Source organism: Saccostrea echinata, unplaced genomic scaffold, assembly GCF_033153115.1.
Source record: "Saccostrea echinata isolate AGI-Se365-2 ecotype Australia unplaced genomic scaffold, CSIRO_AGI_Sech_v1 ptg000006l, whole genome shotgun sequence".
Taxonomy (NCBI): Eukaryota; Metazoa; Mollusca; class Bivalvia; order Ostreida; family Ostreidae; genus Saccostrea; species Saccostrea echinata.
In genome coordinates this window covers 13559327-13568934 of record NW_026889755.1, presented here as the reverse complement: position 1 = coordinate 13568934, position 9608 = coordinate 13559327, and positions in this window count along the sequence as shown.

Sequence of the window (9608 nt, the reverse complement as noted above, 5' to 3'; positions counted from 1 at the left end):
AAGCTGACCTCCTTATTTCATAGGACATCGTTAAAGAGGACATAAGCGTGACAAAAACTTGTCATGTTACATTTCTCGAGTACGGGAAAAACCAACTATGACGTCACACGTAAGCTAAATAAGCGAAATAAGATATACCTACATAAGATTTCCGTCATCAGCCATGCAAAAATAATTTTTGTGTTCCCCGTTTCTCAAAATATTTCATCATATACTGATTATGACCTGTTTTTACATAATAATACCGCCCTCTGTTCACCGAGTATGATCTTGCTGTACTAACAGATCGTGTATGACGTCACCGACTTGTTGGACGCGCAGTTTAGGGAAACAGAGGAGTGGATCAATCTTTTTCATAATTTGTTAATATTTACAAGAATGTTAAAACTGTTTTATATATATATATATATATATATATATATATATATATATATATATATATATATATATATATATAAGATGGTAATTAAAGTTAAAAAATTCCCAAAAAATTATACAAGAACTGATGCTTTACACGTTTTGCACTTATATAAACGGAGACTATGACGTAGTTAAACAGAGTCATGTGACCATGTGTCCTTCATCCCCTTAATAGCAATTCTCTGTAACCACTTAAACTTCTTGCCACGCATGGTCACCGATTTTGATGAATTTTTGCCCATTATTACAACTTGACACCAGAAACATATATCAAATAAAATTTCGTTGCTAGGTGTCTTGGTTGCCATGGTAACAGCCAGAAAAGTTGAAAAAATTGAGATTTTCAGCCACTTCAAATCTTTATTAAGCCTTAATAAAGACTAAGAAAAACAAACAAACCATTCTCCCAAAATCATGACACCTTGTTGCCACTTATGCTATAAAGAAACTATTTAGAATTTATCTCTAAGTAAGTGGTAACCATGGTTACATTTGGAATACATTTTAGATGTTGAAAAATGCTAAAAATCGCTCTATAGCCACAAATGATCAAACTCAATGAAAAACAATGAAACATATTTGACCTCCTGTAATTAGGTATTGGCAATATTATTCTAAAAATACTTTCATGGTTGCTGTGGTAACACAGTGTCACCATGCAAAATCTGTTGCTATGATTGGGTTAATGCTACTATCGTGAGGGAAAACAATAAAAATCATGACTGGCATATATGCATCCATAGAACCTTGCAACACCGACAACATAAGAAAAATTGAGATTACTTGTTACTTTGCAGTGTAACCATGGAAACAACGTACTAGTTGTTTAAAGTGATATTTTTTTTGCTGCATTAGGAATTTACCAACCTTTTAATCAAGAAAAAAATCATTTGAATCACCTTGAATAGTACTTATCTCGTAGAACTTAAGTTTATTATCATATATTGATAAAGGTTGTTGAAAAATACTACACTGTTGCTATGGTAACCAAGAAGAGAAAATGTTCGATTTTGTTAATTTTTTTGTCAATATTAGACCCTATGTGCCAGCTTTTTGCATCCAGTTAGAGATTGGGTGATAGTCAAAATTGAAAGTCAGGTTAGTTGTTCACATATATCAATCATTAAAGTTTTGGAAATCTACATACAACGGTACGTATCCAAGGAAAAGGAGTATTTTTCAGATTTTTATGCATGTTTTTTCGCCTTATTTCCATAGCAACGCACTATTTAAAGAATTGAAATTGAATTTTTTGAAATGTGAAAATTAGGGTCACACCAAGGCCTTTAAAAATTGATCATCAGTTATATAGAAATATGCTTTTTAAAAAGATAGGATAAGATTAAAACACTAAGAGAGTAAACTTAAAATCCGTTCGTGGTATTAAAACCATGGCAACCATTGCCAACCTATAAGAAATATCATATTTTGTCCTTGGTATATGTTACAAGAATCTCTTCTCTATTATTTGCTTGCATTTCAACCTATAATTGTTTTTATTCTTAAGTGTATGACTTTATAAAATTAAATGAACAAAATTATTAATTTTGAATACTTTGTTTCCATAGTAACGTATGTTATAGATGATTTACCAAACATGCTTATCATGCATTTAAAACACCAGGCCTTCAACTTTCAGAAACAGTCATTGCCACTTGTTTGTTTTGCTGCAAACGTTAACTGTGGGTCTCTGAAGATGTTGAAAAATGCCATTTTTCAAACTATAGGACATGTTGCTATGGCAACCATGACACGTAGCAACCAATTTTTGCCTGATTTGAGTTAACAGTATCAAAGACTTTTATCATAGAGAGTTTGGAGAAATTTTGAGACTATGCGTGCCACAGCTCCTATAGAAAAGTTCAAGTCATTACAGAGAATGGCTCTTAACTCCTACAGCAATTTCGTGCATCAGTTCTTCCCAAATGAACTATGTCTCCCACCTCTATGCATCATCTGTCTGCCTTCCTGACCCATTGCTACCTTAAAGGTTTCGCTGCAGCAACAACTCGGACATTAATCTCTTCACTCAAATGCATATTTCAACTCGGTGAGTATACGGACATAACCCAACATTTTATTTTTAAGAAAATGTTACAGGGTTCCCAAAAAGCCAAGCCTTCATCAGATTCCAGACTTCCCATTACACCATCAATTTTGCGGCAAATAACCAATGTCCAACAGTACACCACCAAATCTCTTAGGTAATTGTTCAAAGCAATGTTTGTCCTGGCTTTCTGTGGATTTTTGAGGATTGGGGAGATTATAAAGACATCAAGCTGAGTGCAACACTTCTTATTATTTACAAATGTTACACGGGGGTCGCTGCGCAACAGGAATTTGATCGACATTACCATCCCTCACTTTAAAGAGGCTGGGGGGTTGTGGCCATTTTTAGACTATATTGATCTGCTTTAGAAGAAGAGCTCCACATGAAGATATAGAAAATGATCAAATTTTAAAACTAAAATTTTTTAAATTTTTCTTTGCCAAATGATAGTTGACAGCTTAAGATATCATATCTAAAAAATTAAGTTAAATCTGGTGGTTAATTTGTGGTTAATTTGTAGACCCCCCCAGCCTCCTTAAGCACTCTCAGTCAACACCACTTTGCGAATTTATGAAAATCCCGCTAATTTGCTGTTGTGTCTATATCAATCTTTATCGGATTATTTACAGCAAAGGATACAAACATCAAGGTCAGAACCATTGTTTTCATTCATGGATGGAGTCCCAATTTCACACAACAACTAAAGAAAGTCCTGGCCTTCTGCAACTTAAACTGTCAACAGTTCCATACGCATAGTTTTAAAAAAACTAGGTTTTTCTGAACTTCAAATACAGAAAATGGGAAGGTGCATTTAGGATATACATTATGATTCCGACCCTCCAAATCAATTCAATGCATTAGTCAGGTACCCTTCAAGTTCTGTAAATAATTAATTGATAGAGTGAGGTACTTGTGTCTTTACTACCTCGTAGACCATAAGTCATGGGCTTATGATCTGACAATTTATATTGACTATATGATAGGGGCATATAGTCTAAGTTGTGAATTAAACATAAGATGTCTAACTCACCCTTGACCCTCAGACGGGGGCTGATGGCATGACCCCATATAGACTTACCCGGAAACATAAGTTTCTCATTCATACCTTTTACATGTATTAATAAAGCCGTATTAAATCCCTTTACTTTGTACCAGAACAACATATATATGATCGTATGGTTTGATTCAAAAAACGATAACAGGAACTTCAGTCTGTATTCGGATTTCTTAATTTTCTTGTGCAGTGGTGCAGCAGGGTCGCACTTTTCTTCGCCGATTAATCGACTTGACTTATTACGGACAAGAAAAAATTATTAAGGACAAGATAAGACACAGGTACTGGCATAACAAAGAAGCTAAAACTGATCTCCTTCCTTCAAAACTTTAATGGAAAATGTTTTAGAAGACTCATGTAGCTTCCATAGGCAAATGTATGCATCTCAATATGAAAGAAAGATTTTAAAAGGAGCATTAAACAAACAAGTAAACTTTGCGTACTCAATTTTATCAGGGAAATTCTTTTAAGGCGGTATTTTTTCGTTCGTATTCCATGCCTTCCTAAGGGTGAAAGAAATTACTTCCAATTGATTACCAGTGCATCGCCAGGGAATGGTACAATGGCGGTATTTTCAAGGTTTGCAAAAAATATTCATACAAATACATAAATTTTAAGTGAACATATATATTTAATCTAACAAAATTTCATAGTATTAATATGAATATACATAAAGTAATTTGTATTCAAGAATTATTGTCAGTGCATCGATATCAAGCTGGCTTTTAATTCTACATTCAAAAAATAGTGTTCTTGGGGCAATTTATGATAACGTAATCTATGAGAAAATACTGTATTTAAGTGTGTATGAAAAAGAACATTAGTATTTATTCGCAGATTCATTTGTATAGTTTTAATGTGACGTCATAATTATTTTTCCGCACTTCTGCATAGGCTGCTGTAAGGACTAGAGTCCTTAACCTAGCTACGATTCTGGTGTAATTGTCCCAATTGAAGTTATAAACAAATTATTTTCTGTGTTGCCTCCAAACTAGCCATAGCTGCTGTTTGTAATTTGAAAACACAGAAGTTCCACTTTTCAAGGGTTTGTTATAAGGAAAGGAAAAGTAGGACTTGCTATACTAGTATAGGGGACAAACAACCCCTAGATTTGAACTTGGTGCCACAGTGCTTGCCGTCGACATAGCACAAACAGTCATAGAGCAGACGAAGATAAAGAATTTCAGTGATCGTGAGATTGTATTAGGATACAAGACCAATGATACGAAACGGTCCTTTGTGTATGTTGTCGCATTACTCGCATCCTCAGTCTTAATCCGTCAGAATGGTGTTGGGCAAGGATCAGCTATTTGTAAATAATAACGGCCGTCACAGTGAAAAAAATTGTGTCAATATTTTTACACTTTTTCTAGTTGAAAACATCTATATTTATATCTTCCTTCATGAATTAAAAAAGAAAAGATAGTTGCGTTTTTATTTTTTAAGAAAATCGCATCCAAATATAGGTGATCAAAAAGTGACGGGCGTTATGTTGACACAGTTAATGCGAATTTTGAAGGTTTTTTCGCCCTCCTCGAAACGTTAAAAAAACCACCACATGCATGAATCTGACCACACTTTCACTTGGAATGAATTAGACAGCTTTTTATGACCTATCTGTAAAATAAATAAGGCACAATTAATCGTGACGGAGGTGACATCAATTTTTCCTACTATAGCATTTTCATCATTCGTTTTTCTGCACAGAAATCATGTTTACCGTGAGTTTTTTTTTCACTAATTGAGGAGATAACACTAGTTTTTCATTAAAAAGCAGAACAGGATACATTAGTACTTTCTTTAAGAATTTTTTGTCCTGTATAATAAACGGATGTTATATTTGACTTTTTGACACACAATTCAGAAATGGATGTTACAAATTGACAAACTAAAGTATGGTAGTTACGGAGGTTACATTGACGACGCTTTTTAACGCATTTCGTAAGTTTTGTTAAGAATACACACGACTTAATACATGCAATGAAGTTAATTTGTCAAATACAACTCCATTCAAACATTCGCCTAATACTAATTAAAACTACTGAAAGTATTTCCATGAATTTTAAGCACTGTGACGGATGTTACATTATAACATCCCTCACAGTTTTTCGTGGTAGGGATATTTTAACTCTCTACAGCTTTGTAATTTTTATTTAGTAATTTTATTATTTGTTCTTCATTAATATACAACTGAAGTTTACTAATAAAATTTTATCTTTAACAAAATAATAAGAAAAAAATCTTGTATCAGCACAGATTTAAATTTTGACAATGGTCAAATAATAACAGGCAATCAGCCAAGAAAATCATAAGGAGCTGGCAGCATAGCATCTGAAAATAAAATAAATGAGTTTTACTATAATCAAAAAAAAAAGCAAAATTGTAGGAAATGGTGTTTTAATTTAGGGATTTGAATTTTAATACATACCTTCAAAATGAAAAAAACTTCTTCGGCCTCTTTTTTCTTCCATGGGATCTGCCAGTTTTACAAGAACATCACTTCTCTCAACATCGTAAACAATATCTTGTTTGATCCATCTCTCACTCCTTGCAAGATATTTGAAATATACAACAGCAGGCCAATCAACCACCTGTAAGATATATGTCCAAAATATAAAAACCAAAATTTAAAAAAAATCATCATTAAAAGAAATGGATTTTTAAATGTTCCTCTTCCAAATTTCTGCAATTCTTTTCAAAATGAACAAGATTCATTGTTTCTTTTTGTTTGTTTGTTTTTTGGTTTTTGTTTTTAGCTCATGAAATGTACATATCGAGGCTTTGTTGGTGAATGTGCTTAAAAATATTGCAAAATTCTACAAATTAAATATAATCAAGAATAATAAATTAAACATATCAAAAACAAATCAAGAACATAACCAAACCATTATTTTAACTATTAACATTAACTTACAACTGCTGGGAAAAGTTGGGTTCCGTGTTTAATTAAAACATAAGTCCCTGTACAAAATATTTTAAAAAATTACATTGATGGGTTAAACATGTATAATTCATACTAAATAGCATTCAAAAGACAAGAATATGAAGTTTAACTTACAAATCCTGCTGAGAAGTGGCCTCTTCTGTCAAAGCATCTGTCTCTTCTGTATGTTTGTCCTCCTCCCTTGTAACTGCATACACCTCCTCTGTAAGTGTGTCCTCAGCAGCCCTTGTTACTGCATCCAGCTCCTCTGTTATTGTATCTTCCTTCCTTGTTACTACATCCACCTCTTCTAAAAGGGCATTCTTGTCTCTTACTGCATCCATCTCCTTTATATGTTTGTCCTCCTCCCTTGTAACTGCATACACCTCCTCTGTAAGTGTGTCCTCAGCAGCCCTTGTTACTGCATCCAGCTCCTCTGTTATAGTATCTTCCTTCCTTGTTACTACATCCACCTCTTCTAAAAGGGCATTCTTGTCTCTTACTGCATCCATCTCCTTTATATGTTTGTCCTCCTCCCTTGTAACTGCATACACCTCCTCTGTAAGTGTGTCCTCAGCAGCCCTTGTTACTGCATACAGCTCCTCTGTTATTGTATCTTCCTTCCTTGTTACTAAATCCACCTCTTCTAAAAGGGCATTCTTGTCTCTTACTGCATCCACCTCCTCTATCATTGTGTCATCTGCCCTTGTTACTGCATCATCCAGTTCTAATATTGCACCCTCCTTCCTTGCTGCTGCATACAACTCTTCTGAAAATGCAACATCATCTCCCATTACTGTATCTACCTCCTCTATAAGTGGGTCCTCTGCCCTTGTTATTGCATCAAACTCCTCCAATATCACAACCTCCTTCCGTCTTTCTGCATCCAGCTCTTCTGAAAGTGCAGTCTCATCTCTTGTTCTAACACTCTTCTCCTTCTCAAATTCCAATTGCTCTGGCATATCCCTAAATATAAATATTTAAACTTTCAAAAATTATTTCCCCGTTCTGTACAAATCAAGCATTTTTATGATAACTTTACTTACAGTAGCATCAAAAGTGCACTTATATCCAATCCATCTGCTGACCTGCAATACACACACAAAAAAAGATTTTATTTTTCACTTTGTTGGAAATTTTGCGTATTTTTTTTTAAATTAATTTGAAAAGATACTGCTTTATAGATTTTGACACTTACATGTCTCCTTCAAGCTCATTTTCTTCAAACATTATCTGGCTACTATCACTTGACTCTGCAAAACAAATTTTAAAAAAAGAATAATAATGCTATCAAAATGAAACAAAACACAAATGAATAAAATTCTATCTAAAAAATCAAAACAAAACAAAATCACATCTGATTTGAGAATTTCATTACACATATATTATGCATTCTGAACAGTAGAGATACCTTCTGAAGAGCTTGCTCTTTGCCTTTGTATACCTCCTCTGAGTCTTGGAGCACCTCCTCTGACCCTAGGCCCACGTCTCCTGACTGTGGGATCACCTCCCCTGACCCTGGGACCACCTCCTCTGACCCTGAAACCACCTCCTCTGACCCTAAGACCTCTTCCTCTGACTGTGTTACCACTTCCCCTCACCCGTGGACCACCTACTCTGACCCTAGGACCAGTCCCCTGATTCTGGATCCCTATTTCTTCATCCCTATTGATGTCTCCTAAATCTGGTTCTTCATTTCTGGTTCTGGCGCAAGGTCCCTCTCCTCTTCTTGTTCTTCTTATTCTGTTTATGTTTCTGTGTCTAAATCGCCCTTCACTAAAAGCAGAATTTCATAGTTTAGGATTCCAACATAGAAAAGGTTTCAACGTGGCAACATTAAAGCATGTAAAATGATTATAAATCAGTTTTTCACATTAGCTGTTTTGAATATTTAATCTTTGAAAACAAACTTACCCTACTTGCTGCATACTTTGGATTATCCAAGGACCAACATAATCTTTGTTTATACAGTTTGTACCATCATTCACACAGTTGTCACAAAAACAACTCAGGTTTCTTGTAGCTATTTTGTTTCTTTCAATGCTTCTGACACACTGTAGTTTACGCGTACCCATTATAGTCTTTGATTGGCTTCTTTCTGGTCGATTGTGGTTTATGTTATCCACATAGAAGATGGTTCTTTTTGAATGTTTCTCATCTTTGGTGAGCTTCTCACAAGCAAATTGGTAAAGATCTTTTGCATTATTTATGACTATATTCTGTCCATTTACGGCTCTTCTTGCAGCACTTTTAACTACAGCACCTGCCCCATCAGAGGGACCCTTTCCATGTCTAGAGCCATAAAAGTGGCGTTCTGTAGGATGTCCGAAGTCTTCCAAACTATATGAGATGTCCGTAAATGGGGTCTTTGATTTATATTGTGCTGCACAACCATCAGTCATTTGGATCATCTTTTTAATCGTAAGTCCCCGATTCCTTGTAAGATGTTTTTCAGCTTCTATAACAAATCTTTGTACAGAATGTGCATTGTGGTTCAAATCATTTGAAATAAAAACAAGGGATTCAATTACTGTTTCCTCACAGTTGTAATCCTGGCATTGATAAAATGCCACTGTTGGGTGAACTGTGGCCTGTTGGTGGCCCCAGTGTGCACTCTGAACTTCGTGTTGGGCTATACATGAGTAATTTTCTGAAAAATCCATATTTAAAATTACCCAATCTTTTGGAACTTTATTTTGTAGATTTGAAAATTGACTTTGTTGCCAAGCAGCAATGAAAATATGTTCAGAGAGGCTTTGTAGTTCTTCCGACAACTCTGTAATGACTTTTGTTAAGGATTCACAGTGGGTAACAGGTTGAATTTGCGTGATTTCTTTTCCCTTGTACAGTTTCTTAACTCGCTCCCATTTTGTATATCTTACAGATTCTTGGGTAGTATTTTTCGCAAGAGTTTCAAAATACTGAAAAATTCTGTCAACACCACATTCCCCACATTCTCTTTTTAAGCATCTGTAGTCATGGAATGTGTTGGAACCTTTACCACATAATGTTAAAGAGACTGCTTCATACTTGTCTTTTATACTGATGTTTGATCCATTCTTTGCAGCAAATTGTCTAAGAGATCTCAACTTCTGCTCAACATTTGTACATACTTCGCAAAGACATCCATACCATGTCCGTTTTCTGGTTGATTCAACATT